The 8,002-nt window shown below is 43.3% G+C and overlaps 1 protein-coding gene across 1 annotated transcript in view; it reads left to right on the top strand.

Annotated features, from left to right (window-relative positions):
* The first annotated feature begins 1,312 nt into the window (after positions 1-1,312).
* wdr55 (WD repeat domain 55) overlaps positions 1,313-8,002 on the top strand; it is a 59,230-nt gene continuing 52,540 nt past the window's right edge. The window contains exon 1 of the mRNA XM_080213304.1: positions 1,313-1,697. The gene's annotated coding sequence lies outside the window, so the exon portion shown is untranslated. The remainder of the gene's footprint in view (positions 1,698-8,002) is intronic.

The following is an 8,002-nucleotide window of genomic DNA, read 5'->3' as shown; positions in this document are numbered from 1 at the left end:
GTCCAATTTCCTGCACTGAGGCATAATGGGCAACAGTGAGAGAGAGATAATGAACAAGAACAAAGAACAATACAGCACAGGAACAGGCCCTTTGGCCTTCCAAGCTTGCACCGATCATGTGTTCCTAACTAGACAGTCCGTTTGTATTCCTCTATTCCCAGTCTGTTCATGTGGCTATCTAGATAAGTCTTAAATGATCCTAGTGTGTCTGCCTCAACCAACTTACTTGGTAGTGCATTCCAGGACCCCACCACCCTCTGTATAAAATACATTCCCCACATATCTGTATTGAATCTTGCTCCCCCTTACTTGTGACCCCTTGTGTTTGTCAATTCTGATCTGGGAAAAAGCTTCCAACTGTTCACCCTATCTATGCCCTTCGTAATTTTATAAACTTCTATTCAGTCGCCCCTCAACCTCAGCCTTTCCAGGGAGAACAACCCTAGTTTGCTCAATCTCACCTCATAGCTAATACCCTCCATACCAGGCAACTTCCTGGTAAACCTTTTCTGTACTCTCTCCACAGCCTCCACGTCTTTCTGGTAGTGTGGTGACCAGAACTGGATGCAGTATTTTAGATGTGGCCTAAACAATGTTCTACATAACAGTGACATCACATGCCAACTTTTATACTTTATGTCCGTCCAATAAAGGCAAGCATGCCATATGCCTTCTTCACCATCTTTTCCAACTGTGCTGCCACCTTTAAGGATCTGTGGACTTGCACCCCCAGATCCCTCTGTGTGTCTATACTCCTGATGGTTCTTCCATTAAGTGTATAGCTCCCCCCTGCATTAGATTTAGCAAAATGCATCACTTCGCATTTATCTGGATTAAATTCCATCTGCCATTTCTCCACCCAATTTAAAAAATATCGAGTGAGAACAAGAGCACAACCTGTCCCAATCTTGCTGTCCCAGTGGGAGGAATGGGAAATCCTGATCTTAACTCCCTGCAAGTGAATGGATTTTGACAGATTTAAAATCTTGCTCAGTCCTCTCATTACCAATATGACCAATATGTTCTTTAGTGCATGAAGCCTACGTTCCAGGAGTCACCTCTACATTTATCCAGCAGCACCAACAGGACTCCAAGAGGTGGGGTTTTCTCTTGCTCTTTGACCAGGTGTGTGACACATGATTTATTTACAACAATTTGACTCTAGTGCTGACCTCTGTTAATTTGTAAAGGATAAGAAATGCTCAGTCATTGTCATGTACTGCATCTAGTTCCATTTTGTGTTAGTACTGATCTGATTCTCCTCATCTAATTAACCAAACATCAAGGAAAAGCAAAAAGGACAGGAGTGGCAGAGAGCAGCAGCATTCTTTTTGCCAGATGCAGTTCTGTCCAAGTTCCCCACTGACTGAACTTTAGACTGACGCTTCCTACGACAAAACCTTTTATAGATGTTGCTGCTCAGAATTGAAAGAGACTTTGAACACCATCAGTTGAACATTCACCATTGACCGTCAAGCATTCATTCTGTGGCACAGGAAACATTCTGGGTTTTTGAGGAAAGATTCCACTTCTTCAGTGTGGAAACCGGATTGAAAGGGGGTGGGTTCTGATTGAAGCACTGGTGATCAGTGGAGTCTGCTCAAATCTCTCCTTGTACTGTTATGTTGTTAACAGTAAGACTTGGAGCACAAGATTTTATTCTGCAGTCACCGTTTGCAATTGGGAGCTGGGTTCTGGTAAGTGATTTTTCTGGCTGAATTTTTTGGATTTGTTATCCATGTGTAGGCCCACCTTCAGCTTAGCTATTGGTGGTTTGTACTGACCTGGGGGAGAAAACAGTTTAATAATGTCATTAGCCTGGGCATTGGCACAATGCGCCAGGTAAATAATGATGTTACTCTGCATGTAGCATTGCTTGAAAGCTATTTTGGACCCTCTGTTCCAGCTAACATCTTCTCTTTCTTAACCACCCACATCTGGATATGCATTCAGAAACAGAATAAACTTCACCACGAATCGGGTCCCAGTTAGTCTCCTGAGCCAGATGATTCTCTTCTGCTGTGTTGCTCTTAATGGGACAATCAGCACATCCTTTCCCCTTAACTCCTTTTTACAATCTTCAAGAGCTAAGTTACTCAGTTCTAAACTCTAACTTATCATTATACACACAAGTGGGAGAAAAGTGGGTTTTGAGTCAGGGAGCACTGGCACCAGTCCTGGGGAAAAGCAAACTGTATCACTGGGTCTTCACCTGAACCATGTTGGGTGCAGTATTTGGGTGAATCATACAAGTAGCATTTTATAACAACTACAGCTGCAGGGAGAACTTCAAACTAAATAGTTAACTGGGAGTGTGTGAGGGGGAAATGGCAGGGGTGGGGGGGGAGGTGGAATGGGCTACAGAGGGTTCACATGATGAGATTTGGAAAGTCAAAAGCAATACTGCAAGGTAGTTGAGTTTAGGAAAGCTAGTCTACATGGATGAGTTGGCAGAAAGGCCTGTTTCTGTGCTCTATATCTCTACGACTTTGACGGAAAATGGGCTTGCAATGCAGATAATGGAAACCAGATTGTGATTGGAAAGAAGAGAGTCGACACTTAGGAGGGCATCAAAAAATATGGTCAGGTTAGGGAAAAATGGCTTTAAACTAACAAAGGGAGAGGAGGGTTCAGGTGAAGGGGAAGTTAGAAAACCAACAATAAAAGTTTGAGCAATAGAAAAGTATACCAAGGTGGGTAAAGACAAGCTGCGTTACACAGGAAAAGACAGAGTTTAGCAGTAATAGTATATCAGACAGTAAGGCCCATGCAGGGAATAGTAGTAAAGTAGTAAACTTAGTCACTTTATCCGAATGCTTAGAGCATTGCAATAAAATAGACGAACTAGTGGCACAAATAGAGATAAAGGGTTTACATCTAATCACTATTTCAAAGATACGGTTACAAGATGACCAAGGTTGGGAAATAAGTATTCCAGAGCGCACATTTCACAAAGACAGGCAGAGTGGAAAGGAGAACAGGTGGACCTGATAATAGAATGAGTGAGAAAGGATCTTGGCTCAGAAAATCAGGAAGTAGTATTAGCATGGAGTAGCATTAGGAATAGCAAGGGTCAGAAAATGCTATTGGGAGTAGTTTATCGGACCCCTAACAGTAGAGTATTAAACAATCAATTATTGGAGACTGGAACAAAAGCGATATAATAGTTGTGGAGGACTTTAATCTTCATGTAGATCGAGACAATCAAATTGGCAAGAATGGTCCAGAAGATGAGTTTGTAAAATGCTTTCCCCATAGTTTCCTGGAACAATACTTCATGAAACCAACTTGGGATAAACTATTTTAGATCTAGTCTTGCGCAGAGAGGCAGGGTTAATTAGTAATGTCATTGTAAAAGATTGACTAGGAAATAGTGATCATAATTGAATTCTGAATTAAGTTTGAAAATGACAAACTCTATCATAAACAAGAAGCTTAAAACTTAAAGCCAATTTCATAGGTATAAAAGGAGAACTAGCTACGGTTAATTAGGTAAATAGACTGAAAGGTATGACAATAAATAAACAATTGGAAACAATCAAAGAATCAATCCAAAACCTTCAACAAAAATACATTTTATTTTAAAAGTCAGTGGAAAAGATCCAAATGTGGTTTATTAAGGATATTATGATAACAGATAAGAGGAAAAGATTAATACTATTGCAAAGAATAGCAGCAAGTCTAAGGGTTTAGAGGAAGGGGGCCAGCAAAAAGTTGATTTAAAAAAGAATATAAATGTAAATTAACAAGGAATATAAACGTAAAAAAAATTGCAAGGACATCTACAAATACATGAAAGGGAAAATAGTAGCTAAAGTAAATGCTGGTCCCTTAGTAGCAGAGACAGGAGAATTTATGATTGAGCACATGGCAGAGACATTAATCAATATCACAGAAGTAAGAAACATGCCATCAAAGTTTGGTCTTGCAAACATCAATACATCTCACAAGAAATACTAACAATAGAGGAACCAACAATTCATATTGCATGAGTAGAGAGTGTGATTAGACAATGCAGTTGAGAACAGCCAACTGCCAATCTTTTATTCAAATTCAAACAAGAATAAACAACATGGGCAGCCCCCCTCCATTCTTCCCTCCCCACCCAATTCTTCCTCCTTAATCAATTCACCCCCATATTTTCCCACCCCAAATCACCCTTTTTCACTTCCTTACTCCCCAATTCTCCCCTCCCTTCATTCTGCCACCCACACCTCCCATTACCACTCATTTCTGTTCCCTTCCCCATTATCCCATTTGATCTGCTTCCCTGACCCTTTAGGCCCTTCATTTGCCCTCCTTCCTCAATTTCTCTCCATTCCCCCCACCCCTCAACAAGTGCAAAGAGAAAGTGCATCAGGGAAATTGATAATGGAAAGCAAGGCTGTGGCGGATAAATTAGTAGTAAGAAGCCTCACAACATCAGGTTAAAATCCAACCAGTTTATTTGATAGTAAATCCACAAGCTTTCGGAAACACTGTTCCTTCATCAGGTGTGTGGAAGGTTCTGATCAGAGAAGGACATATAAAGTCACACACAGTTTACAGAATACTGATTAGAATGCAAATCTTTACAACTAACCTGCTATTCAAGTCTTAAAGATGCAGACAATGTGAATGGAGATAGCATTAGCACAGGTTAATTGTATATTGTCTCCAGACAAGACAGTAAGTGAGATTTTACAAGCCCAGGCAAGTCATGGGGGTTACAGATCGGGCGACATGAACCCAAGATCCCAGGTGAGACCGTCCTCATGTGTGCGGAACTTGTCTATCAGTCTCTGCTCAGCGACTTCACACTGTCGTGTGTCGTGAAGGCCGCCTTGGAGAACGCTTACCCAAAGGTCAGAGGCTGAATGCCCGTGACCACTGAAGTGTTCACCAACAGGAAGGGAACAGTCTTGCCTGGTGATTGTCAAGCGATGTTCATTCATCCATTGTCGTAGCGTCTGCATGGTCTCCCCAATGTACCATGCTTCTGGACATCCTTTCCTGCAACGTAACAGGTAGACAACGTTGGCCGAGTTGCAAGTGTACGTGCCGTGTACCTGGTGAATGGTGTTCTCAAGTGAGATGATGTCATCCATGTCGATGATCCGGCGTGTCTTGCAGAGGTTGCTGTGGCAGGGTTGTGTGGTGTTGTGGTCACTGTTCTCCTGAAGGCTGGATAGTTTGCTGCAAACAACGGTCTGTTTGAGGTTGTGCAGATGTTTGAAGGCAAGAAGTGGGGGTGTGGGAATGGCCCTGGCGAGATGTTCGTCTTCATCAATGATGTGTTGAAGACTGCGGAGAAGATGTCGTAGTTTCTCCACTCCAGGTATCATCGATTACGGTCCATTGAGCCTGCACTGACAACAATCCCGTCCAGGTCCTGTCCTCGTAATCCCACATATTTATTCTGCTAATCCCTCTGACATTCAAGAACAATTTAGCATGACCAATCAACCTAACTCGCACATCTTGAGAGTGTGGGATGAAACCAGAGCACCCACCAGAAGAACCCCAGGCAGACACGGGGAGAACGTGCAAACTCACACGGGCAGTGACCCAGGGCCAGAATTGAATCCAGGTCCCTGTACTGTGGGACAGCAGTGCTAACCACTGTTGTGGATAAAGGGGAACCTGTCGATGCGCTGTACTTAGATTTCCAAAAAAACATTGGATAAGGTGCCACATCAAATGTTATTGCAGAAAATGAAAGCTCAGGGTGTAAGGGGTAACATTGACATGGCTCACAGGAAACAGAGCTAACATTTTTTTTCTGGTTGTCAGGATGTAACAAGTGGCATGCCACAGGAACTGTCCCTCTGTTTTATTAGTTTGCACCCCTTTCCGCTCCAAGTTTGATTTGATTTACTATTATCACATGTATGGGATATGTATGTATGTATGTATGAGTACTGTATAAGTCAGGGAGTTTTACAGCATGGAAAAAACTTGGCCCAACTTTTTTTTAAACCCCTAAGCTAGTCCCAACTGCCTGCCCATATCCCTCTATACCCATCTTACCCATGTAACTATCTAAATGCTTTTTAAAAGACAAAATTGTATCCACCTCTACTACTACCTCTGGCAGCCTGTTTCAGACACTCACCACCCTCTGTGAAAAAACTGACCCTCTGGACAATTCTATATCTCTCCCCCCTCACTTTAAACCTATGCCCTCTAGTTTTAAACTCCCCTACCTTTGGGAAAAGATGTTGACTATCTAGCTGATCTGTGTCCCTCATTATTTTATAGGCTTCTATAAGATCACCCCTTGGCCTTCTACGCTCCAGAAAAAAAGTCGCAGTCTATCCAGCCTCTCTTTATAACTCAAACCATCGAGTCCCAGTAACATCCTAATAAATCTTTTCTGCACTCTTTCTAGTTTAATAGTATCCTTTCTATAATAGGGTGACCAGAACTGTACACAGTATTTCAAGTGTGGCCTTACCAATGTCTTGTACAACTTCAACAAGACATCCCAACTCCTGTATTCTATAGACATCCCAACTCCTGTATCTTGTGCACTTATACAGACAAAACATACCATTCTTGGAGTACATAGGGGAGAAGGAAAGGAGAGGGTGCAGAAAGTAGTGTTTTTAGTGGAGTCAAGCATAAAGGCTTTTTCTAGTACTGGTGCTAGTGCCTCATGAATCTCTCACACCACTCTTTCAGCCATACATACTAAACCGTCCTTTTAGTAATTTCCATATGGCTCAGGTTCTGTTTAACTGGATCTTAGGCTGAAAACAACCTCAACCAGAACTTACTTCCTGGTTCTACTTCACTGCTTCCTATTTCATCACCGCAGCAAGGTCCCCCTTTCTGCTAAGTCTTTCTCCATTCAGGAGATGATTTCCTTGAACATCTATCTCGCCCCGGGGCTGCTGTGTAAGGTGGAGCTGAATCTTTCTGGTGTTGGGATCCCCTCTACCCTTGTTTCTCCATACTGGACCCTGGCTAACTCTCAACGGAAACATTCTCACTTCCCTTTCTGACTGTGACATAAGAACATAAGAAATAGGAGCAGGAGTAGGCCATCGAGCCCTTCGAGCCTGCCCCGCCATTCAATAAGATCATGGCTGATCTGTCGCTGCTCAGTTCCACTTTCCCGCCCTCTCCCCATAACCCTTAATCCCCTCTCCTATCAAAAACCCATCAACCCGCGTCTTAAAAATATTTAGCGAGGCAGCCTCCACCACTTTGAGTGAAGAAGTTCCTCCTCAACTCCGTTCTAAACCGCCCCCCTTTTATCTTGAGGCTGTGCCCCCTAGTCCTATTGTCTTTTTTGAGCGGGAAGAGTCTTTCCACCTCTATCCTATCCATCCCATTCATCATCTTATACGTCTCAATGAGATCTCCTCTCATTCTTCTAAACTCTAACGAGTACAAGCCCAGTTTATTCAGCCTCTCCTCATAGCTCAACCCCCTCAACTCCGGTATCAGCCTAGTAAACCTCCTCTGCACTCCCTCCAAGGCCAAAATATCTTTGCGCAGGTGCGGTGCCCAAAAATGCACACAGTACTCCAGTTGCGGCCTCACCAATGCCCTATACAGCTGCAGCAAGACCTCCCTACTTTTATATTCAATCCCCTTCGCTATGAAGGCCAGCATCCCATTCGCCTTCCTGACCACCTGCTGCACCTGCAAGCTGGGTTTTTGCGACTCATGCACAAGGACCCCGAGGTCCCTCTGCACCGTCGCCTGCTGCAGTTTTTTGCTCCGTAAGTAATAGTCCTTCCTACCATTCGTCGGAGGTCCCCGAACTTCCTGTTCCCAGACTCAAGCTAACCGTCAGAGAACCCATGCTTCATCGTGTGTGGTCTCTGTGGGGTCAAAATTAGCGCAGGCTTTTTTGCCTTCTTCCATGGTGTGCGACACTAATTTCCTAGCCCATTTGGATGAATTGGCTTCATTTAATCTAACTCAATCTAATTCCCCATATTGTCCCGTAAAGTGGATCCATAAATGACTGGCAAAGGCAATCGGATGTTCCCCTTTCCTCTGTCTACAT

The sequence above is a fragment of the Carcharhinus amblyrhynchos genome, chromosome 26, assembly GCF_965287045.1.
Source record: "Carcharhinus amblyrhynchos chromosome 26, sCarAmb.v2.hapA, whole genome shotgun sequence".
Lineage (NCBI taxonomy): Eukaryota > Metazoa > Chordata > Chondrichthyes > Carcharhiniformes > Carcharhinidae > Carcharhinus > Carcharhinus amblyrhynchos.
Note: the sequence above shows the minus strand (reverse complement) of the source record. Positions and strands in the feature narration are given on the sequence as shown.